The 24,699-nt window shown below is 40.4% G+C and overlaps 1 pseudogene; it reads right to left on the reverse strand.

Annotated features, from left to right (window-relative positions):
- Positions 1-3,863: 3,863 nt before the first annotated feature.
- Positions 3,864-20,962, reverse strand: LOC112649351 (neuromodulin-like; annotated as a pseudogene).
- Positions 20,963-24,699: the final 3,737 nt, after the last annotated feature.

Consider the following 24,699-nt stretch of genomic DNA (forward strand, 5'->3'; position numbering starts at 1 on the left):
TAGTAATTATATTTATTTATCTGAACATAAGGACATGTCTAAAAAAGTTTTTTAAGAGAATCTGTGTGTTTATTTTGTGTATTTTTTGCACAGATATGGCATAATATATAGGTAATACATAAGGCAGATTTCCATTTTTAATATAAGTTACATGAAGTCAGTGTTGTTCATATAAAGATTGAAGATATATGGTGTTTCTATTAAGTGTAGTGTCAATGGAAGGAACTGTGGGTAACATGAGTCTGATTCCCTCAGGATTTAAATTACTCAACAGTTGTAAAATGTGTACCTTTGGCAAATTCACTCACTCTTTCTGGTCTACAATAATTCAGGGTATTGTTTTATAGTATTAAATAGAACCCAATGGAGATTGCTACATTTTTAATGCAGCTTCCAACAAATTCACCTAAAAGTGTGTGTGTGTGTTTATGCAAGTGTGCATATGTATATGTGTAATTTTGATCAAAACTATGAACAGGCTTTACTAATAACTTTTCATTATTTAATTTTGTAGTAGGGAGATAAGATAGTGGAGGAGCAGGAGGGCCCTAGGCTTGTCTCATCGTATGAACACAGCTAGATAACTATCAAATCATTCTAAATACCACAGAAATTACCCTGAAGACTGAAAGAACAAACTCCACAACTAAAGGGAGAAAAGAAGCCACACCAAAGAAGGTAGGAGATACAGAGACATGGTTTAGGGGATAAATGGATCATGGGTACTGCAGAGTGGAGGTAGCCATGATCATGGTAGAAGGTGAGAGAGAGGAGCACATAGACGAACACACTAGGAGAACATTTCCCTGAAGCTATTGGCTGGGAAAACAAGAGGGGCTAATTTTCATGAGTTCTTGCAACAAGCAGGTCTTAAACACTGGAGTTTTTGGACTTGGCTGGAATAGAACCTTGAGTGCTCTGCCCTACTCATGAATAGAAGTCAAGCAAATAACCTGAGGACAGATGGCATGGAAACAGTAATCTGAAGAATGCCTCGGGCACACAGAGGGGAGATTATTCACTCTTCTTGGAGCTTGTCCCTCTGAGGCAGTATTCACCGAGAGGCCTCTCCCGGGACAAAGGAGCCATCTAGCACCATTTCCCTACCCCAACTCTCAGCATAAAAATAGAGCCACCTACAAAAAGCAGCTCAGCCCTGACACTCGCTGCCTTACTTGCTTACACCAAGTCCCATACCCCTGTGCTCTGGCATAACTTCCCTTCTTGGTCAATCTTCCCTGTGTACCACTGTATCAGGACCCTCCCTAAGAAGACCAGTGCAGGCCCCTGCCAACACTATGTAGATAAAGCCTGGAGTTTTAAAATTCAGCAGACTTCTCTTGAATACAGCCTGGAGGGCACCACGCTGCTCTTAAACAGAAAGCAAACAAACAACCTAGAGGTAGACAGTGTGGAAACAGTGAACTGAAAAATGCCTAGGATATACAGTGGGATATATTGTGTTCTTTTCTCTCAGTGCTTCCCTGAGAGGCAGCATACATGGAGATGCCTCTCCAGGGATAAAGGAGCTGGCTGATGCCATTTCCCTCCCACCCCAACCCTTGGCATATTGTAGGAGCCACCTACAATAAGCACCACAGTGCTGACACTGATTGTCCAACCTGCTTATATCAAGTCCCACACCATTGCATTCTGGCTGTACTGCCATTCTCAGTCAACCCAGTGTGGCAGACTCCTTCCTCAGAAGGCCAGCAGAAACACCTGCCCACACGACCTCTCCCAAGCAGAGAGTTCTGCAGGGCTTCTGTTCTAGTGGAAGTAGTATCAGGTCTCATTTAAAGAGCATATTGGAGGGGCACCTAGATGGCTCAGTGGTTGAGTATCTATCTGCCTTTGCCTCAGGTTGTGATCCCAGAGTCCTGGGATCGAGTCCTGATCCTGTGGGGAGTCTGCTTCTCCCTCTGTCCATGTATCTGCCTCTCTCTGTGTGTCTCTAATGAATAAATAAATAAAATATTTTAAAAAAATAAAGAGCATATCGGAGTACACCTGGTTAAATCTTGCCACATTCCGGCCAAGGACAAAACACTGCCTACTGCAGACAAAGATAGCCTCTGCGGATGACTGGACTCTAAAGACAGAGCAGCCAAAACACAATAGTACAGCACACACAGCACACACCAGAGACACCCTGAAGAGGGAGGCCCAGGGCACTATATAATATATTCTTCATAAAATCATTACTCTCAGGAGAAAGAAACTTAATGAACTAATTAAAATACAGAAGGCAGAGATTCAGACAAAATGCCAAGACAGAGGAATTCATCCCAAATGGAACAACAAAATAAGGTCATGACCAGAAATCTAAGCAGATCAATATAAGTAACATCCCTGATGGAGAAATTAGGGCAACAATCATGAGGATACTTGCTGAGGTTGAGAAATGAATGGAATACTTCAGGGAGGCCCTTACTACAGAGATAACAGAGTTAAAAATATTCCACCAGAAAAGAAAATACAATAACTGAGCTTGGACACAGGCTTGATGCAATCAATGAACACAAGGCTGGAAAAAGCAGAGAAGTGAATACATGATATAGAAAGCAAAATAATGGAAAATAATGAAGCTGAACAAAAGAAAGAAAAAAATAATTATGGAATAGGAGAATAGACTTAGGGATCTCAGTGACTCCACCAAATATAATAACATTTGTATTATAGGAACCCCGGAAGAAGAAGAAGAGAGAAAGGAGGAAGAAAATTAACTTGAGGGAATAATAGCTAAAAGTTTCCCTAATCTGGTAAAGGAAACAGACAGATCCAGAAAGTACAGAGAACTTCCATCAAAATCAACAAAACCAGGCCCATATCATGACATATTGTAATTACATTTGTAAAATATAGTGATAAAAAATCATAAAAGCATCAAGACAAAACAAGTCCCTAACTTACAAGGGAAGACCCATGAGGCTAGATGAAGATCCCTCCATAGAAACTGGGCAAGCCAGAGAGGGTGGCATGATATATTCAATGTGCTGAACGGGAAAACTCTAAAATCAAGAATACTCTATCTAGCAAGGCCATGGTTCAAAATAGAAGGAAATATAAAGAGCTACCCAGAGAAACAAAAACTAAAGGAGTTCATAAGTACTAAACCAACACTGCTACAAATATTAAAGGAGACTCTGAGTGGAAAAATGTCCAGAAACAATGACAAAAAAAAGTATTAAGATGGCATTAAATGCATATTTACCAATAATTAGTCTGAATGTAAATTGACTAAACATTCCAGTCAAAATACATAGAATTTCAGAATAGATTTTTAAAAAGACCCGAATACATGCTGCCTACAAGAAATTTATTTTATTTTTTCACTCTAATTTCACATTTGCTTTATTTGCTTTTTTTATTTTTTTATTTTCAAAACAAACTGGGTTCTTAATTTCTTTTTATTCCATCGTATTAAAAGGAAGAACAAAAAACTGGTTTTGAATTCACTCTATATTTTAGACTCCTCAAATGAAAAAAATCATTGCACACACAATTGGAACAGAGATAGGGAGGAAAATGGATTCCCACAGGGCCACATGCACCAGATTAAAAATTTTGATATAGTTCAAGAATTTCCCAAAATGGTTGGATCATCATTACCAAAAATTCACCATAACAGCATCAAGAAACAAAAAAAATGTTTAAACCACACTGTGTGACTTGGGATCTCTACTGCTTTTAAAAAAAAATTGCCACACTGACAGAAAGTGAGGTAGTGGGTAGGAGAGGACAGACTCATGAATGTGAGCAAGACAGGAAGGGAAATTTCAGAGTGGAGTTGAGAAGAGGGTGGGGAGAGACAGGATTCAGGAGAGGGGAGGGGAGGGACATGGAAAGCCATTTCTTTAAGATCAGGCATGTTCTTATTCCATCTCATGTTCTTCTCCTTTACCTTCATCCTGCCAGGCACTTTCCTTAAGTTTAATTTCACCTACAGCTTCTACCTTTTCCTCAGCTTGGCTGCTCTCCACAGCATCCACTGGAGGCTGGGCTGTTGCCTTATCAGCAGCATCTTCTGCAGTGGGGTAGTGGCAGCAACAATGAGAGCAGCAGGCACATTGGTTTGTTTAAGCACCTCCGTGGCTGGGGTGTCTTCAGAGGACCACGAGTTGTTAGTGGAAGCTTTAGTGGCACTTTCTGTCTCAGCAGAGCTGGGCTCCTCCTCTGAGGGGACAGAGCCTGGAGGACTGCCTGCTCTTTGGCAGCATCAGGGGAACTCTCCCCCCCTTCTCCTCGGAAGCCAGTTTCCTCAGGCTTGGGGCTGGAGGTAGGGGCTGCATCTGTGGGAGTAGGACATTCTCCCTCCTTCTCCATGCCATCAGGAATAGGGGCTTCATCCTTCTGTTCGCCTCTGAATCAGCAGCTTGGGCATCACCCTTCTTCTCTCCTTTGAGCTTTTTCCTTATTATGTGTCCATGGAAGTTAGCCTGAATTTTGGCCGAGGCCTTATGAGCTTTATCTTCTGGTTTGATGTCATCTTGTTCGATCTTTTGGTTCTCATGATTTTTTTTTTTTTTTACCAGTTTGGTTCTTCTCATACAGCACAACACAGTTGTATCATCCTTTGGCTTCTGCCCACCTTCTCTCCATCAACAGATTTATTTTAGACCTAAAGATCACTGCAGATTGAAAGTGAGGGGATGGAGAAATATTTATTATGCAAATGAACATGAAAATAAAGCCTGAGTAGTGATACTTATATCAGACAAAATAGATTTTATTTTATTTTATTTTTTAATAAAATAATTTTTATTGGTGTTCAATTTACCAACATACAGAATAACACCCAGTGCTCATCCCGTCAAGTATCCCCCTCAGTACCCGTCACCCACTCACCCCCACCCCCAGCCCTCCTCCCCTTCCACCACCCTTAGTTCGTTTCCCAGAGTTAGGAGTCTTTATGTTCTGTCTCCCTTTCTGATATTTCCCACACATTTCTTCTCCCTTCCCTTATATTCCCTTTCACTATTATTTATATTCACCAAATGAATGAGAACATACACTGTTTGTCCTTCTCCGATTGACTTACTTCACTCAGCATAATACCCTCCAGTTCCATCCACGTTGAAACAAATGACGAGTATTTGTTGTTTCTAATGGCTGAGTAATATTCCATTCTATACATAAACCACATCTTCTTTATCCATTCATCTTTCGATGGACACCGAGGCTCCTTCCACAGTTTGGCTATCGTGGACATTGCTGCTATAAACATTGGGGTGCAGGTGTCCCGGCGTTTCATTGCATCTGAATTTTTGGGGTAAATCCCCAACAGTGCAATTGCTGGGTCGTAGGGAAGGTCTATTTTTAACTCTTTGAGGAACCTCCACACAGTTTTCCAGAGTGGCTGCACCAGTTCACATTCCCACCAACACTGCAAGAGGGTTCCCTTTTCTCTGCATCCTCTCCAACATTTGTGGTTTCCTGCTTTGTTAATTTTCCCCATTCTCACGGGTGTGAGGTGGTATCTCATTGTGGTTTTGATTTGTATTTCCTTGATGGCAAGTGATGGCAAGTGATGCGGAGCATTTTCTCATATGCATGTTGGCCATGTCTATGTCTTCCTCTGTGAGATTTCTCTTCATGTCTTTTGCCCATTTCATGATTGGATTGTTTGTTTCTTTGGTGTTGAGTTTAATAAGTTCTTTATAGATCTTGGACACTAGCCCTTTATCTGATATGTCATTTGCAAATATCTTCTCCCATTCTGTGGGTTGTCTTTTAGTTTTGTTGACTTTGCTGTGCAAAAGCTTCTTATATCTTGATGAAGTCCCCATAGTTCATTTTTGCTTTTGTTTCTTTTGCCTTCGTGGATGTATCTTGCAAGAAGTTACTGTGGCCAAGTTCAGAAAGGGTGTTGCCTATGTTCTCCTCTAGGATTTTGATGGAATCTTGTCTCCCATTTAGATCTTTCATCCATTTTGAATTTATCTTTGTGTATGGTGGAAGAGAGTGGTCTAGTTTCATTCTTCTGCATGTGGATGTCCAATTTTCCCAGCACCATTTATTGAACAGACTGTCTTTCTTCCAATGGATAGTCTTTCCTCCTTTATCGAATACTAGTTGACCATAAAGTTCAGGGTCCACTTCTGGGTTCTCTATTCTGTTCCATTGATCTATGTGTCTGTTTTTGAGCCAGTACCACACTGTATTGATGACCACAGCATTGTAGTACAACCTGAAATCTGGCATTGTGATGCCCCCAGATATGGTTTTCTTTTTTAAAACTCCCCTGGCTATTCGGGTCTTTTCTGATTCCACACAAATCTTAAAATAATTTTTTCTAACTCTCTGAAGAAAGTCCATGGTATTTTGATAGGGATTGCATTAAACGTGTAAATTGCCCTGGGTAACATTGACATTTTCACAATATTAATTCTGCCAATCCATGAGCATGGAATATTTTTCCATCTCTTTGTGTCTTCCTCAATTTCTTTCAGAAGTGTTCTATAGTTTTTAGGGTATAGATCCTTTACCTCTTTGGTAAGGTTTATTCCTAGGTATCTTATGCTTTTGGGTGCAATTGTAAATGGGATTGACTCCTTAATTTCTCTTTCCTCAGCCTCATTGTTAGTGTATAGAAATGCCATTGATTCCTGGGCATTGATTTTGTATCCTGCCACGCTACCAAATTGCTGTATGAGTTCTAGCAATCTTGGGGTAGAGACTTTTGGGTTTTCTACGTAGAGTATCATGTCATTGGCGAAGAGGGAGTGTTTGACTTCTTCTTTGCCAATTTGAATGCGTTTAATGTCTTTTTGTTGTCTGATTGCTGAGGCTAGGACTTCCAGTACTATGTTGAATAGCAGTGGTGAGAGTGGACAACCCTGTCTTATTCCTGATCTTAGGGGAAAGGCTCCCAGTGCTTCCCCATTGAGAATGATATTTGCTGTGGGCTTTTCGTAGATGGCTTTTAAATGTCAAGAAAAGTTCCCTCTATCCCTACACTCTGAAGCATTTTGATCAGGAATGGATGCTGTATTTTGTCAAATGCTTTCTCTGGATCTAATGAGAGGATCATATGGTTCTTGGTTTTTCTATTGCTGATATGATGAATCACATTGATTGTTTTACCAGTGTTGAACCAGCCTTGTGATCTGGGGATAAATCCTACTTGGTCGTGGTGAATAATTTTCTTTTTTTTTTAATTTATTTTTTATTGGTGTTCAATTTACTAACATACAGAATAACCCCCAGTGCCCGTAACCCATTCGCTCCCACCCCCCACCCTCCTCCCCTTCTATCACCCCTAGTTCGTTTCCCAGAGTTAGCAGTCTTTACATTCTGTCTCCCTTTCTGATATTTCCCACACATTTCTTCTCCCTTCCCTTATATTCCCTTTCACTATTATTTATATTCCCCAAATGAATGAGAACATATAATGTTTGTCCTTCTCCGACTGACTTACTTCACTCAGCATAATACCCTCCAGTTCCCTCCACATTGAAGCAAATGGTGGGTATTTGTCATTTCTAATAGCTGAGTAATATTCCATTGTATACATAAACCACATCTTCTTTATCCATTCATCTTTCATTGGACACCGAGGCTCCTTCCACAGTTTGGCTATCGTGGCCATTGCTGCTATAAACATCGGGGTGCAGGTGTCCCGGCGTTTCATTGCATTTGTATCTTTGGGGTAAATCCCCAACAGTGCAATTGCTGGGTCGTAGGGCAGGTATATTTTCAGAAACAGTCCTCTCTCCCACAGAGTTACAAAATCTGGATTACAATTCAATGTCAGAAAGCCAATTCAGAAGCACTATTACACAGCTACTGGTGGCTCTAGAAAAAAGCATAAAGGACTCAAGAGACTTCATGACTGCAGAATTTAGAGCTAATCAGGCAGAAATTAAAAATCAATTGAATGAGATGCAATCCAAACTAGAAGTCCTAACGACGAGGGTTAACGAGGTGGAAGAATGAGTGAGTGACATAGAAGACAAGTTGATAGCAAAGAGGGAAACTGAGGAAAAAAGAGACAAACAATTAAAAGACCATGAAGATAGATTAAGGGAAATAAACGACAGCCTGAGGATGAATAATTTTCTTAATGTGCTGTTGGATCCTATTGGCTTGTATCTTGTTGAGAATTTTTGCATCCTAGTTCATCAGGGATATTGGTCTATAATTTTCCTTTTTGGTGGGGTCTTTGTCTGGTTTTGGAATTAAGGTGATGCTGGCCTCATAGAATGAATTTGGAAGTACTCCATCTCTTTCTATCTTTCCAAACAGCTTTAGGAGAATAGGTATGATTTCTTCTTTAAACGTTTGATACAATTCCCCTGGGAAGCCATCTGGCCCTGGACTCTTGTGTCTTGGGAGGTTTTTGATGACTGCTTCAATTTCCTCCTTGGTTATTGGCCTGTTCAGGTTTTCTATTTCTTCCGGTTCCAGTTTTGGTAGTTTGTGGTTTTCCAGAAATGTGTCCATTTCTTCTAGATTGCCTACTTTATTGGCGTATAGCTGTTCATAATATGTTTTTAAAATCGTTTGTATTTCCTTGGTGTTGGTAGTGATCTCTCCTTTCTCATTCATGATTTTATTAATTTGAGTCTTCTCTCTCTTCTTTTTAATAAGGCTGGCTAATGGTTTATCTATCTTATTAATTCTTTCAAAGAACCAACTCCTGGTTCTGTTGATCTGTTCCACCGTTCTTCTGGTCTCGATTTCGTTGAGTTCTGCTCGAATTTTAATTAACTCTCTTCTTCTGCTGGGCGTGGGGTCAATCTGCTGTTTATTCTCTAGCTCCTTTATGTGTAAGGTTAGCTTTTGTATTTGAGTTCTTTCCAGTTTTTGAATGGATGCTTGTATTGCGATGTATTTCCCCCTTAGGACTGCTTTTGCTGCATCCCAAAGATTTTGAATGGTTGTATCTTCATTCTCATTAGTTTCCATGAATCTTTTTAATTCTTCCTTAATTTCCTGGTTGACCCTTTCATCTTTTAGCAGGATGGTCCTTAACCTCCACCTGTTTGAGGTCCTTCCATGCTTCTTGTGATTTAGTTCTAATTTCAAGGCATTGTGGTCTGAGAATATGCAGGGGACGATCCCAATCTTTTGGTATTGGTTCAGACTCGATTTGTGACCCAGTATGTGGTCTATTCTGGAGAAAGTTCCATGTGCACTTGAGAAGAATATGTATTCAGTTGAATTTGGATGTAAAGTTCTGTAGATATCTGTGAAATCCATCTGGTCCAGTGTATCATTTAAAGCTCTCGTTTCGTTGGAGATGTGCTTAGAAGACCTATCGAGGGTAGAAAGAGCTAGATTGAAGTCACCAAGTATAAGTGTATTATTATCTAAGTATGTCTTCACTTTGGTTATTAATTGGTTTAAATATTTGGCAGCTCCCACATTCGGGGCATATATATTGAGGAATGTTAAGTCCTCTTGTTGGATACATCCTTTAAGTATGAGATAGTGTCCCTCTTCATCTCTCACTACAGTCTTCGGGGTAAATTTTAGTTTATCTGATATAAGGATGGCTACCCCTGCTTTCTTTTGAGGACCATTTGTATGGTAAATGTTTCTCCAACCTTTTATTTTCAGGCTGTAGGTGTCCTTCTGTCTAAAATGAGTCTCTTGTAGACAGCAAATAGATGGCTCCTGCTTTTTTATCCAGTCTGAAACCCTGCGCCTTTTGATGGGGTCATTAAGCCCATTCACGTTCAGAGTTACTATTGACAGATATGAGTTCAGTGTCATCATGATATCTATTCAGTCCTTGTTTTTGTGGATTGTTCCACTGAATTTCTTCTTAAAGGGGAATTTTAAGAGTCCCCCTTAAAATTTCTAGCAGAGCTGGTTTGGAGGTCACATATTCTTTCAGTTCCTGCCTGTCTTGGAAGCTCTTTATCTCTCCTTTCATTCTGAATGAGAGCCTTGCTGGATAAAGTATTCTTGGTTGCATGTTTTTCTCATTTAGGACCCTTAATATATCCTGCCAGCCCTTTCTGGCCTGCCAGGTCTCTGTGGAGAGGTCTGCTGTTACTCTAATACTCCTCCCCATAAAATCAGGGATTTCTTGTCTCTTGCTGCTTTAAGAATCTTCTCTTTATCTTTGGAATTTGCAAGCTTCACTATTAAATGTCGAGGTGTTGAATGGTTTTTATTGATTTTAGGGGGGGATCTCTCTATTTCCTGATCTGTTTGCCTGTTTCCCTTCCCAGATGAGGAAAGTTTTCAGCTATGATTTGTTCAAATACATATTCTGGCCCTCTGTCCCTTTCGGGGCCCTCGGGAACCCCATTTAAACGTAGATTTTTCTTCTTCAGGCTGTCGTTAATTTCCCTTAATCTAACCTCATGGTCTTTTAATTGTCTGTCTCTTTTTTCCTCAGTTTCCCTCTTTGCCATCAACTTGTCTTCTATGTCACTCATTCGTTCTTCCACCTCATTAACCCTTGTCGTTAGGACTTCTAGTTTGGATTGCATCTCATTCAATTGATTTGTAATTTCTGCCTGATTGGATCTAAGTTCTGCAGTCATGAAGTCTCTTGAGTCCTTTATGCTTTTTTCTAGAGCCACCAGTAGCTGTATGATAGTGCTTCTGAATTGGCTTTCTGACATTGAATTGTAATCCAGATTTTGTAACTCTATGGGAGAGAGGACTGTTTCTGATTCTTTCTTTTGAGGTGAGGTTTTCCTTCTAGTCATTTTGCTCAGTGCAGAATGGCTAAAAACAAGCTTTATTGAGAAAAGGAGAAAAAGAGAAAGAAGGGAAGAAAAGAGAAAAAGAAAAAAGAATAAAGGAAGAAAAAAAGAAAAAAGAGAAGAAAAACAGAAAGAGAAAGAAAAAGAATGAAAGGGAAAAAAGGGTGGGGGAAGCAAAGTCATCAAAAAAAAAAAACCACCATGGGGGAGTATCTTCTGATTCTGTATATTTTTGTTTATTTTATTTATGATAGGCACACAGTGAGAGAGAGAGAGAGAGAGACAGAGACACAGGCAGAGGGAGAAACAGGCTCCATGCACTGGGACCCCTACGTGGGACTTGACCCCAGGTCCCCAGGATCGCGCCCTGGGCCAAAGGCAGGCGCCAAACCACTGCGCCTCCCAGGGATTCCTGATTCTGTATATTTTAAGTCCATTGACTTCCCCTGGAACTTGTCCATCTAGCTGGTCTTCTGGGGGAGGGGCCTGTTGTGCTGATTTTCAGGTGTTAGCACTTGGGGTAGGTGCTCTGCCCCCTGCCTGGTGCAGGGCTCAGTGGGGGTTGTTTACCCCGTGAGGCCCCAGAAAGAACAACCACGGTGGCGGTGTCAGCTCTGGAAATCTGGAGCAGCCCCCACAGGAACTCTGGAGCTCTCCGCCTGCAGGGCCTGGAGGCTCCGGGCGGGGCCGCTGCTCTGCTCAGCTCGGGGCAGGAGCGTCCTTGCTGTCCTGGGCCCTCCCAGCCTCTGCCTGTCCGGGGGGAGGTCGGATCCCAGGCTGTGTCCCCGGCGCCCTGTGCTCCGGGGCCTGCGCTGTTGGATTCGGGCTCCCGGCCGGGCAGCCCCCTCTCCGTGGAACCGCCGCCCGAGCTCCTCCGAGCTTCTCCGGGTCCCACGGGGCGCGCGGCAGCCCTTTAGGGAGCTCGGCCGCAGGGTATGGGGCACTCTCCTGGGTGCGCAGGTGTCTGTTAGTGTCCCAGGGAGCCCGAGGGCATCCCCGCCCTCCTGGGGTCCTGCTCTAACTCCCTGTGAGCCCCTTTCTGCCCGGGAAGGTTGGTGCAGCTCCTGCTTCTCCGGGACGGGGCTCTCCTGTTCTGGGCGCACTCGCCCCGGCCTTAGCCCGGCTCCTCGCGGGGCCCCTCCCCCTTGGATGCCTTTTGTTTCTTTATTTCTTTTTTCCCGTCTTCCTATCTTGATAGAAGTGCGAACTCTTCTCACTGTAGTGTTCCAGCTGGTCTCTCTTTAAATCTCAGGCCGAATTCGTAGATTTTCAGGATGAGTTGAAGGTTATCTAGGTAATTTGGTGGAGACAGGTGATTTGGGGACCCTATTCTTCAGCCATCTTGCCCCTCCTCCAACAAAATAGATTTTTAGACCAAAGACTAGCAAGGGATGAAGAATGGCACTATATCATAATAAAGGGGTCTATACAACAGGAAGATCTAACAATTGTAAATATTTTTGCACCCAACTTTGAAGCACCAACATATGTAAAACAATAATAAAAATAAAGGAATTCATTGTAGATAATATAAGAATAGGGGACTTCAACACCCCAATTACATCAATGAACAGATCATCTAGGCAGAAAGTCAACAAGGAAAAAATGGTTTTGAATGACACACTGGACCAGATGAACTTAACAGATATATTCAGAACATTTCATCCTAAAGCAGCAGAATACACTCTTTTCTTTTCTTTTTTAAAGATTTTATTTATTCATTCATTCATGAGAATACACAGAGAGGAGAGAGAGAGAAGCAGAGACACAGGCAGAGGGAGAAGCAGGCTCCATGCAGGGATCCTGATGTGGGACTGGATCCAGAGTCTCCAGGATCACACCCTTGGCTGCAGGTGGTGCTAAACTGCTGAGCCACCGGGGCTGCCCTACACTTTCTTTTCAGGTGCAGTTGGGACATTATCCAGAATAAATCACATAGTAGGTCAAAAATCAGGCCTCAAAAAGTACAAAACAACTGAGACCATACCATGGATATATTCTGACCACAATGCTATGAAACTTACAGTCAATCGCAAGAAAATATTTAGAAAGATCACAAATATATGGAGGTTAAAGAACATGCTACTAAAGAATGAATAGGTCAACCAGGAAATTAAAGAAGAAATAAAAAAATACATGGAAACAAATGAAAATGAAAACATTATGGTCCAATGACTCTTGGATGCAGCAAAAGCAGTCCTAGGAAGGAAGTATATAGTAATTCAGACCTACCTCAAGAAGCAAGAAATATCTCAAATAAATAAACCAAACCTTATACAAAGAAGGAGCTAGAAAAAGAATAGAAAATGAAGCCTAAAGTGAGCAGAAGTAGGGAAATAATAAAGTTTAGAACAGAAATAAATTATATAGACACTTAAAAACAAAACAAAACCTCCCAAACAGGAGAACAGATCAATGAAACCAGGAGCGGGTTCATTGAAAAAAATTAATAAAATCAATAAAATCCTAGCTAGATTTATCAAAGAGAAAGATTCAAGTTCATAGTGAAAAGTGAGAGAGGAGAAATAACCAACACCAGAAAAATACAATTATAAAAGATTATTATGAAAAACAATATGCCAATGAATTGGAAAACCTGGAAAACATGGGTAAATTCCCAGACACACATAAACTACCAAAAGTGAAACAGGAAGAAATAGAAAACTTGATCAGATTAATAGCCAGCAAAGAAATGGAATCAGTCATTATATCTCCCAATAAACAACACTCCAGGGCCAGATCACTTCACAGGTGAATTCTAGCAAACATGTAAAGAGGAGTTAATATGTACTCTTCTTAAACTCTTCCAAAAAGGAGAAACAGAAAGAAAACTTCAAAATTTATTCTATGAGGCTAGCATTACCCTGATACCAAATCCAGATAAAGACACTACAGAAAAAGAGAACTATAGGCCAATATCCCTGATGACCATGGATGCAAAAATTCTCAATAAAATACAAGCAAAATGAATCCAACAGTACATTAAAAGAATCAGTCACCACATTCAAGTGGGATTTATTCCTGGGCTGCAAGTGGTTCAGTATTCACAAATCAATCAATGTGACACACTACATAAATTAAAGAAAGGATAAGAAACATGATCTTTTCAAGGGATCCCTGGATGGCTCAGCGGTTTAGCACCTGCCTTTGGCCCAGGGCATGATCCCGGAGTCATGGGATCGAGTCCCACGTTGGGATCCCTGCATGGAGCCTGCTTCTCTCTCTGCCTGTATCTCTGGCCTCTCTCTCTATGTCTCTCATGACTAAATAAATAAAATCTTTAAAAAAAGAAACGTGATCTTTTCAATAGATGTAGAAAAAGCATTTGACAAAGTACACCATCCATTCATGATTAAAAACTCTCAACAATGTAGGGTTAAAGTGAACATACCTCAACATCATAAACATGATATGTGAAAAATACACAGCTAATATCATGCTCAATGGGGAAATCAGAGCTTTTCTTCTTCAGACAGTAATAAGACAAGGATATTCACTTTCACCACCATTGTTTAACATAGTACTAGAAGTCCTAGCCACAGCAATCAGAGAACACAAAAAAATGAAAGTTATACAAATTGGCAAAGACAAAGTGAAACTTTCACTATTTGCAGAGGCATGATATTCTATTTAGAAAACCTGAAAGACTCCAACACAAAAATTGCTAGATCTGATACACAGTCAGAGAAAGACAAATATCATATGATTTCACTCATATGTGGAAACAAAACAAACAAGCATATAGAAGAAAAGAGAGAGAGAGGCAAACAAAGAAACAGACTCTTAACTATAGAGAACAAACTAATGGTTACCAGAGGGGAGGTGGATGAGGGGACTGGTTAAATAGGTGATGGGGATTAAGGAGTGCACTTGTTGTGACAAGCAACCCGTTTTGTATGGAAGTGTTGAGTAACCATATTGTATACCTGAAACTAATATTACGCTGTATGTTAACTGGAATTTATTTATTTATTTATTTTTGTTTTTTTATTTTATTTATTTTTTACTTATTTATTTTTAAAGATTTTATCTATTTTTTTTCATGAGAGACATAGAGAGAGAGGCAGAGACACAGGCAGAGAGAGAAGCAGGCTCCATGCAGGGAGCCCGATGTGAGATTCGATCCTGGAACTCCAGGATCACGCCCTGGGCTGAAGGCAGGCGCTCAACCACTGAGCCACCCAGGTGTCCCTCTTGACTGGAATTTAAATAAAAACTTTAGAAAAAACATAAAAGTGTTTCTGAACATAAAAAATTTTAAAAACCAACCACTAAATTTCATTAGATTTGACGCTTCTGGCTAGGAATAATTTAAACATATAATAGCAAAGTGTATTTTTAAAGGAGATTTTTAAATGAATTTTTAAAGGAGATTAAGGCTCTATTATACTAGTTTTAAATGGTTCTTTGTATTTTATTTATATTTGTATCAAGTTTTTCAATATTAATTACATTACAGTTAACATATAGTGTTATATTAGTTTCAGATGTACAATTTAATGATTCAAAACATTACTCAGTGCACATGATAATAACTGGACTCTTAACCGTATCTATTTGTCTATAGATATATACCTCTCATTTTTTATCCATTTCTCTAACAATTGAGATTCAGGCTGCTTCCATAATTTGGCTGCTGTAAAAAAATGCTGCAATATTCAACTCCAGAAGAAACAGAGAACCCCCCTCAAAATCAATAAAAATAGGTCAATACACCAACATATAAGAGTGAAGCTTGCAAAACTTAGAGACAAAGAGAAAATCCTAAAAGCATCTCAGGACAAGAGGTCCATAATCCACAGAGGTAGAAACATAAGGCAGGCAGCACATCTATCCACAGAGACCTGGCAGGCCACAAAGGACAAGCATGATATATTCAGGGTACTAAATGAGAAAATCATGCAGCCAAGAATACTTTATACAACAAGACTGATATTCAGAATAGAAGGAAATATAAAGAGTTTCCAGGACAAACATAAACTAAAAGAATTTGTGATCACTAAACCAGTCCTACAAGAAATATTAAAGGGGATCCTCAAAGAGAAGAGAGAGCCCAAAAGTAACATAGACCAGAAAGGAACAAGGAAAGGAAAGACAATATACAGAAACAGTGACTTTATAGGAAATACAATGGCACTAAATGCATATCTTTCCATAGGTACTCTGAATGTAAATGGGCAAAATGATCCAATAAAAAGACACAAGGAATCAGAATGGATAAAAAACTAAGACTTATCCATATGTTCTTTACAAGAGACTCAAGTTAGACCCAAAGGCACCTCCAGATTGACAGTGAGGAGGTGGAGAACCATTTATCATGCTAACGGGCATCAAAGAAAGCTGGGGTAGTAATCCTTATATCAAACAAACTAGATTTTAAACCAAAGACTAATAAGAAATAAAGAAGGTCACTATATCATAATTAATGGGTCTATCCAACAAGAAGATCTAACAATTGTAAATATTTATTGTTGGCAAATTGAATTCCAATAAAAAATATACAAAAAAAATTTATGCCCCTAACATGGAAGCACCAATTATATGAACCAATGTATAACAAAATTAAAGAAATACATTAATAATAATATAAAAATAATAGGGAACTTTAACACCCTGCCCACTGCAGTGGTCAACTCATCTACACAAAAGATCAACAAGGCAACATGGGCTTTGAATGACACACTGAACCAGATGGATTTCAAAGGTATATACAGAGCATTTCATCCTAAAGTAACAGAATAAACATTCTTCTCAAGTGCACATGGAACATCCTCCAGAATAAATCACATACTGGGTCACAAATCAGGTCTCCACCAGTACCAAAAGATTGGGATTATCCACTGCATATTTTCAGACTTCAATGCTTTGAACCTTGAACTCAATCACAAGAGGAAATTTGAAAGGAACTCAAATACTTGGAGGTTAAAGCTCATCCTACTATAGAATAAATGAACCAATCAGGAAATTAAAGAATAATTTTAAAAATTCATGGAAAAAATGAAAATGAAGACACAACTAACAGTTCAAAACCTTTGTAATGCAGCAAAGGCAATCCTAAGAGGGAAGTATAGAACAATGTCAACTATTCTCAAGAAATAAGAAAGGCCTCAGGATGCCTGGGCACCTCAGCGGTTGAGCATCTGCCTTTGGCTCAGGGCATAATCCCAGGGTCCCAGATCAAGCCCTGCATTGGGATCCTTGTGGGGAGCCTGCTCCTCCCTCTGCCTGTGTTTCTGCCTCTCTCTTGCTCGCTCTCATGAATAAATAAATAAAATCTTAAAAAAAAGAAATAAGAAAGGTCTCAAATACACAACCTAACCTTACACCTAAAGCAGCTGGAGAAAAAAGAGCACATAAAGCATAAACCCAGCAGGAGAAGAGAATTAATAAATATTAGAGTGAAATCAATGAAATAGAAACCCAAAGAAAAGTAGAACAGAACAAAGAAACTAGGAACTAGTTCTTTGAAAGAATAAGACTGATAATCTCCTGGGCAGACTTATCAAAAAGAAAAGAGAAAGCACTCAAATTAATAAAATCATGAATGAAAGAGGAGAGATCACAATCAACACTGAAGAAGTACAAACAATTATAAGAACATGTTTTTAGCAGGGCACCTGCGTGGCTCACTCAGTTATGCATCAGCGTTCAGCTCAGGTTATGGTCTTGGGATCTGGGATCAAGCCCCAAATTGAGCTTTTTGCTTAGTGGGGAGCCTGCTTCTCATTCCCTCCCCACTCATGCTTGCACTCTCCCTCTTTCTCTCTCAAATAAATAAATAAAATCCTTCTTTTAAAAAAGAACATATTATGAGCAACAATGTGGAAACAAATTAGGTAATCTAGAAGAAATGGAAGCATTCCTGGAAACATATAAACTACCAAAACTGAAACAGGAAGAAACTGAAAACCTGAACAGATTCATAATCAGCAAGCAAATTGAAGCAGTAATCAGAAAATCCCAGCAAACAAGAATCCATGACTGTATGACTTCTCAGGGGAATTGTACCAAACATTGAAAGAACAATAATACTTACCTTCTGAAGCTGTTTCAAAAAACAGAAATGGAAGGACATCATCCAAACTCTTCTTATGAGGCCAGCATCACCTGAATTCCCAAACCAGACAAAGATCCCACCAAAAAGGAGAATTATAAACCAGTATCCGTGATGAACATAGATGCCAAAACTCTCACCAAGATACTAGCCAATAGGATCCAACAGTACATTAAAAGGATTATTCATCATGAATAATGGAGTTTATTCCTTGTCTACAAGCATGGTTCAACATCTTCAAATCAATCAGTATGATACACTGCATTAATAAAAGAAGGTCAGGAACCATATGATCTTCTCAATAGATACAGGACAAACATTTGGCAAAGTACAGCATCCTTTCTTGATTAAAACTCTTCACATTGTAGCAACAGAGAGAACATACCTCAATATCATAAAACCCATATACAAAAAGCCGACAGCAAATATCATTCTCAATGGGGAAAAACTGAGAACTTTTCCCCTAAGGACAGAAATACAACAGGGATGTCCCTGTGTGTTCTAAGCCTGTCAGTGCATTTCCAAGTCTCCAGTTCTTCAAGCTGCCAACTGTGATTGCAGAATCTCACCACTGTTGTTCAACATAGTACTAGAAGTCCTAGCCTCAGCAGTCAGACAACACTGAGGGGGGCACTTGATGGGTTGAGCACTGGGTGTTATACTATATGTTGGCAAATCGAACTCCAATAAAAGATATACAAAAAAATAAATTATAAAAGGAAAAAAAGATTATCAAACAAGAAAAAAAAAGACTTAATCAGAAAAAAAAGAAAAGAAGTAATCTAAATTGGAAAGAAGTCAAACTCTCACTCCTCACAGATAACATGACACACTATGTGAAAAACCTAAAGGGATGCCTGGGTAGCTCAACGGTTGAGTGTCTGCCTTTGGCCCAGGGCATGATCCGGGATCGAGTCCCACATCAGGCTCCTTGCAAGGAGCCCGCTTCTCCCTCGGCCTGTGTCTCTGCCTCTCTCTGTGTGTCTCTCATGAACAAATAAATAAAATCTTTAAAAAAGTGAAAAACCCAAAGATTCCACCCCAAATTAGCTAGAAGTCATACAGGAATTCAGCAATGTGGCAGGATACAAAATCAATGCACAGAACTCAGTCGCATTTCTATACTATAACAATGAGACAGAAGAAATAGAGATTAAAGAATAAATCCCATTTACAATTGCATCAAAATTTGTAAGATAACTAGGAATAAACCTAACCAAAGAGGCAAAGTATCTGTACTCAGAAAATTATACAACACTCATGAAAGTAATTGAGAAAGACACACAAAAAAATGGAGAAATGTTCATACTCATGGATTGGAAGAACAAATGCTGATAAAATGTCAGAGTAATACATATATTCAGTGCAATCCTTATCAAAATACCATCAACATTTTTTTTCACAGAGCTGGGACAAATAATTCTAAAATTTGTATGGAACTAGAAAACATTATGAATAGGCAAAGGAAATTTGAAAAAGAATACCAAAGCTGGCAGCATCACAATCCTGGACTTCAAGCTGTATTACAAAGTGGTAATCATCAAGAGAGCATCGCACTGGCACAAAAAAAGACACATATAGATCAATGGAACAGAATAGAGAACCCAGAAATGGGCCCTCAACTCTATGGTCAACTAATCTTTGATAAAGCAGTAAAGAATATCAATGGAAAAAAGAACAACCTCTTCAACAAATGGTGTTGAGAAAATTGGACAACCACATGCAGAAGAATGAAACTGGACCATTTTCTTACATCATACACAAAAATATACTCAAAATGAATGAAAGACCTAAATGCGAGACCCGAATCCATCAAACACTTAGAGAAAAACACGGGCAACAACCTCTTTGACCTCCTGCAGCTATTTCTTGCTAGAAAGGTCTCCAAAGGCAAGGGAAACAAAGGCAAAATTGAACTATTGGGCCTTCATCAAGATAAAAAGCTTTTGCACAGCAAAGGAAAGCATAGATAAAACCAAAAGATAACCTAAAGAATGAAAGAAAATATTTGCAAATTACTTATCAAATAAAGGGTTAGTATCCAAAGTCTATAAAGAACTTATCAGAGGCGGGGCAAGATGGTGGAAGAGTAGGGTCCCCAAGTCACCTGTCCCCACCAACTTACCTAAATAACTTTCAAATCATCCTGAAAAACTATGAATTTGGCTTGAGATTTATTTTTTTAAAGGATTTCTTTTTTTAAAAAAGATTTATTTATTTATTCATGAGAGAGAGAGAGAAAGAGAGAGAGAGAGAGAGAGAGAGAGAGATCGAGAGAGAGAAGCAGGCTCCATGCAGGGAGCCCAACACAGGACTCTATCCCGGGAATACAGGATCACGCCCTGGGCCAAAGGCAGGCGCTAAACCACTGCGCCACCCAGGGATCCCCTGGCCTGAGATTTAAAGAAAGAACAGCTGGAATGCTACAGTGAGAAGAGTTCGGGTTCTATCAAGGTAGGAAGACGGAAAAAAATAAAGAAATAAAAAAGCATCCAAGGAGGAGGGGCCCCGAGAGGACCCCACTAAGGCCTACCAGGTGAGTGCCCCCAGGACAGGAAGCCCAGTCCCAGAGAAGGAGGAGCTTTTCCAATCTTCCTAGATGGAAAGGCGCTCTCAGGGAGCTCGGGCAGGATCCCAGGAGGGGCGGGGATGCCCTCAGGCTCCCAGGGACACTAACAGGGACCTGCGCCCCGGAAAGAGCGCCCCACACACTGCAGGCCAAGCTTCCTAAAGGGCTGGAGCCCGCGGCCAGTGCGTTCCCAGGAGCAGCTCGCGCGACCGATGAGGCAGCTGCTCTGCACACGGAGGGGGCTGTGCGGCCCTGGGAGCATGATTCCAGGGGTGCAGGCCCCAGGGCCAAGGGAAATTGGGGGACACAGTTCAAGATCCGGCACTTCCCCTGGGACAGGCGGAGGCTGAGAGGGCCCAGGATAGTGAGGACACTCCGGCCGCCAGCCAGCCCCGAGCTGTGCAGATCGGCACCCCCCATCCCCAGAGCATCGAGGTTCCCTGCCAACTGGGAGATGCGGTAGTTAAAGCAGAAGCTGATTCCAGAGTTGGAGAGCTCACCGCCTCCACTGTGGCTGTTCCTCCTGGTGTCACCTTGTACCTGGGACTGAGCAGGGGTCTCACAGGATACATAGTTCCCAATGAGCCGTGCACCTGGCAGGGGGCTGGGCAGCTCTGCCAGGTGCACACACCAGAGAATCAGCACAGCAGGCCCCTCCCCCCAGAAGACCATGTGGAAGGACAGGAGAATAGCAAGTTATTGACAAAGCAGCACTTGAAAGTTCCAAGGAAAGTTGAGGGATTTACAGTATATAGAATGAGAGTATACTCCCCCTTATTTTTGGGTTCTGTTTGCATCCTCCACCCTTTATTTCCCTCCACTTTCCCCCTTTTTCCTGTTTATAGCCACTCTGCACAGAGAAAAATGACTGGAAGGAAAATCACACCACAAAAGATTCAGAAACAGTCCTCTCTCCCACAGAGTTACAAAATCTGGATTAAAATTCAATGTCAGAAAGCCAATTCAGAAGCACTATTATAAAGCTACTGGTGGCTCTAGAAAAAAGCATAAAGGACTCAAGAGACTCCATGACTGCAGAATTTAGATCTAATCAGGCAGAAATTAAAAATCAATTGAATAAGATGCAATCCAAACTAGAAGTCCTAACAACGAGGGCTAACGAGGTGGAAGAACGAGTGAGTGACATAGAAGACAAGTTGATGGCAAAGAAGGAAACTGAGGAAAAAAGAGAAAAACAATTAAAAGATCATGAGGATAGATTAAGAGTAATAAGTGACAGGGCAGCCCAGGTGGCTCAGCGGTTTAGCACGCCTACAGCCCAGGGCGTGATCCTGGAGACCCGGGATCGAGTCCCACGTCAGGCTCCCTGCATGGAGCCTGCTTCTCTCTCTGCCTCTATCTCTCTCTCTCTTGATTAAATAAGTAAAACCTTTAAAAAAAAAAAAGAGTAATAAGTGACAGCCTGAGGAAGAAAAACCCATGTTTAATTGGGGTTCCCGAGGGCGCTGAAAGGGACAGAGGGCCAGAATATGTATTTGAACAAATCATAGCTGAAAACTTTCCTAATCTGGGAAGGGAAACAGGCATTCAGATCCAGGAAATAGAGAGATCCCCCCTAAAATCAATAAAAACCGTTCAACACCTCGACGTTTAATTGTGAAGCTTGCAAATTCCAAAGATAAAGAGAAGATCCTTAAAGCAGCAAGAAACAAGAAATCCCTGACCTTTATGGGGAGGAGTATTAGGGTAACAGCAGACCTCACTACAAAGACCTGGCAGGCCAGAAAGGGCTGACAGGATATATTCAGGGTCTTAAATGAGAAGAACATGCAACCAAGAATACTTTATCCAGCAAGGCTGTCATTCAGAATGGAAGGAGAGATAAAGGACTTCCAAGACAGGCAGGAACTGAAAGAATATGTTGCCTCCAAACCAGCTCTGCAAGAAATTTTAAGGGGGACTCTTAAAATTCCCCTTTAAGAAGAAGTCCAATGGAACAATCCACAAAAACAGGGACCAAATAGATATCATGATGACACTAAACTCATATCTTTCAATAGTAACTCTGAATGTGAATGGGCTTAATGACCCCATCAAAAGGCGCAGGGTGTCAGACTGGATAAAAAAGCAGGACCCATCTATTTGCTGTCTACAAGAGACTCATTTTAGACAGAAGGACACCTACAGCCTGAAAATAAAAGGTTGGAGAGCCATTTACCATTCAAATGGTCCTCAAAAGAAAGCAGGGGTAGCCATCCTTATATCAGATAATCTAAAATTTACCCCTAAGACTGTAGTGAGAGATGAAGAGGGACACTATATCATACTTAAAGGATCTATGCAACAAGAGGACTTAACAATCCTCAATATATATGCCCCGAAAGTGGGAGCTGCCAGATATATCAATCAATTAATAACCAAAATTAAGGCACACTTAGATAATAATACACTTATACTTGGTGACTTCAATCTAGCGCTTTCTACACTCGATAGGTCTTCTAAACACAACATCTCCAACGAAATGAGAGCTTTAAATGATACACTGGACCAGATGGATTTCACAGATATCTACAGAACTTTACATCCAAACTCAACTGAATACACATTCTTCTCAAGTGCACATGGAACTTTCTCCAGAATAGACCACATACTGGGTCACAAATCAGGTCTGAACCGGTATCAAAAGATTGGGATCATCCTCTTCATATTCTCAGACCATAATGCCTTGAAATTAGAACTAAATCACAACAAGAAGTTTGGAAGGACTTCAAACAAGTGGAGGTTAAGGACCATCCTGCGAAAAGATGAAATCGTCAACCAGGAAATTAGAGAAGAAATAAAAAAATTCATGGAAAGTAATGCGAATGAAGATACAACAACTCAAAATCTGTGGGATACATCAAAAGCAGTCCTGAGGGGGCTAATACATCACAATACAAGCATACATCCAAAAACTGGATAGATCTCAAATACAAAAGCTAACCTTGCACCTAAAGGAGCTAGAGAAAAAACAGCAAATAGATCCTACACCCAGCAGAAGAGGAGAGTTAATAAAGAGTCGAGCAGAACTCAATGAAATCGAGACCAGAACTTTGGAACAGATCAACAAAACCAGGAGTTGGTTCTTTGAACAAATTAATAAGATAGAAAAGCCATTAGCCAGTCTTATTAAAAAGAAGAGAGAAAAGACTCAAATTAATAAAACCATGAATGAGAAAGGAGAGATCACTACCAAAACCAAGGAAATACAAATGATTTTAAAAAACATATTATGAACAGATATACGCCAATAAGTTAGGCAATGGACGCATTTCTGGAAAGCCGCAAACTACCAAAACTGGAACAGGAAGAAATAAAAAACCTGAACAGGCCAATTACCAGGGAGAAAATTGAAGCAGTCATCATAAACCTCCTAAGACACGAAAGTCCAGGGCCAGATGGCTTTCCTGGGGAATTCTATCAAACGTTTAAGGAACAAACCATACCTATTCTACTAAAGCTGTTTGGGAAGATAGAAAGAGATGGAGTACTTCCAAATTCGTTCTATGAGGCCAGCATCACCTTAATTACAAAACCAGACAAAGACCCCACCTAAAAGGAGAATTACAGACCAATATCCCCAATGAACATGGATGCAAAAATTCTAAACAACATTCTAGCTAATAGGATCCAAAAGTACATTAAGAAAATTATTTGCCATGACCAAGTAGAATTTATTCCTGGGACACAAGGCTGGTTCACACTCAAAAAAAAATCAATGTGATTCATCATATCAGAGAAAAACCAAGAACCATGTGATCCTCTTAATAGATACAGAGAAACCATTTGACAAAATACAGCATCCATTCCTGATCAAAACTCCTCAGAATGTTGGGATAGAGGGAGCATTCCTCAACTTCTTAAAAGCCATCTACGAAAAGCCCACAGCAAATGTCATTCTCAATGGGGAAGCACTGGGAGCCTTTCCCCTAAGATCAGGAACAAAACAGGGATGTCCACTCTCACCACCGCTATTCAACATAGTACTGGAAGTCCTAGCCCCAGCAATCAAACAAAAAGACATTAAAGGCATTCAAATTGGCAAAGAAGAAGTCAAACTCTCCCTCTTCGCTGATGACATGATACTCTACATAGAAAACCCAAAAGCCTCCACCCCAAGATTGCTAGAACTCATACAGCAATTTGGCAGTGTGGCAGGATACAAAATCAATGCTCAAAAGTCAGTGGCATTTCTATACATTCACAATGAGACTGAAGAAAGAGAAATGAAGGAGTCAATCCCATTTACAATAGCACCCAAAAGCATAAGATACCTAGGAATAAACCTAACCAAAGAGGTAAAGGATCTATACCCTCAAAACTATAGAACACTTCTGAAAGAAATTGAGGAAGACACAAAGAGATGGAAAAACATTCCATGTTTATGGATTGGCAGAATTAATATTGTG

The sequence above is a fragment of the Canis lupus genome, chromosome X, assembly GCF_003254725.2.
Source record: "Canis lupus dingo isolate Sandy chromosome X, ASM325472v2, whole genome shotgun sequence".
Lineage (NCBI taxonomy): Eukaryota > Metazoa > Chordata > Mammalia > Carnivora > Canidae > Canis > Canis lupus.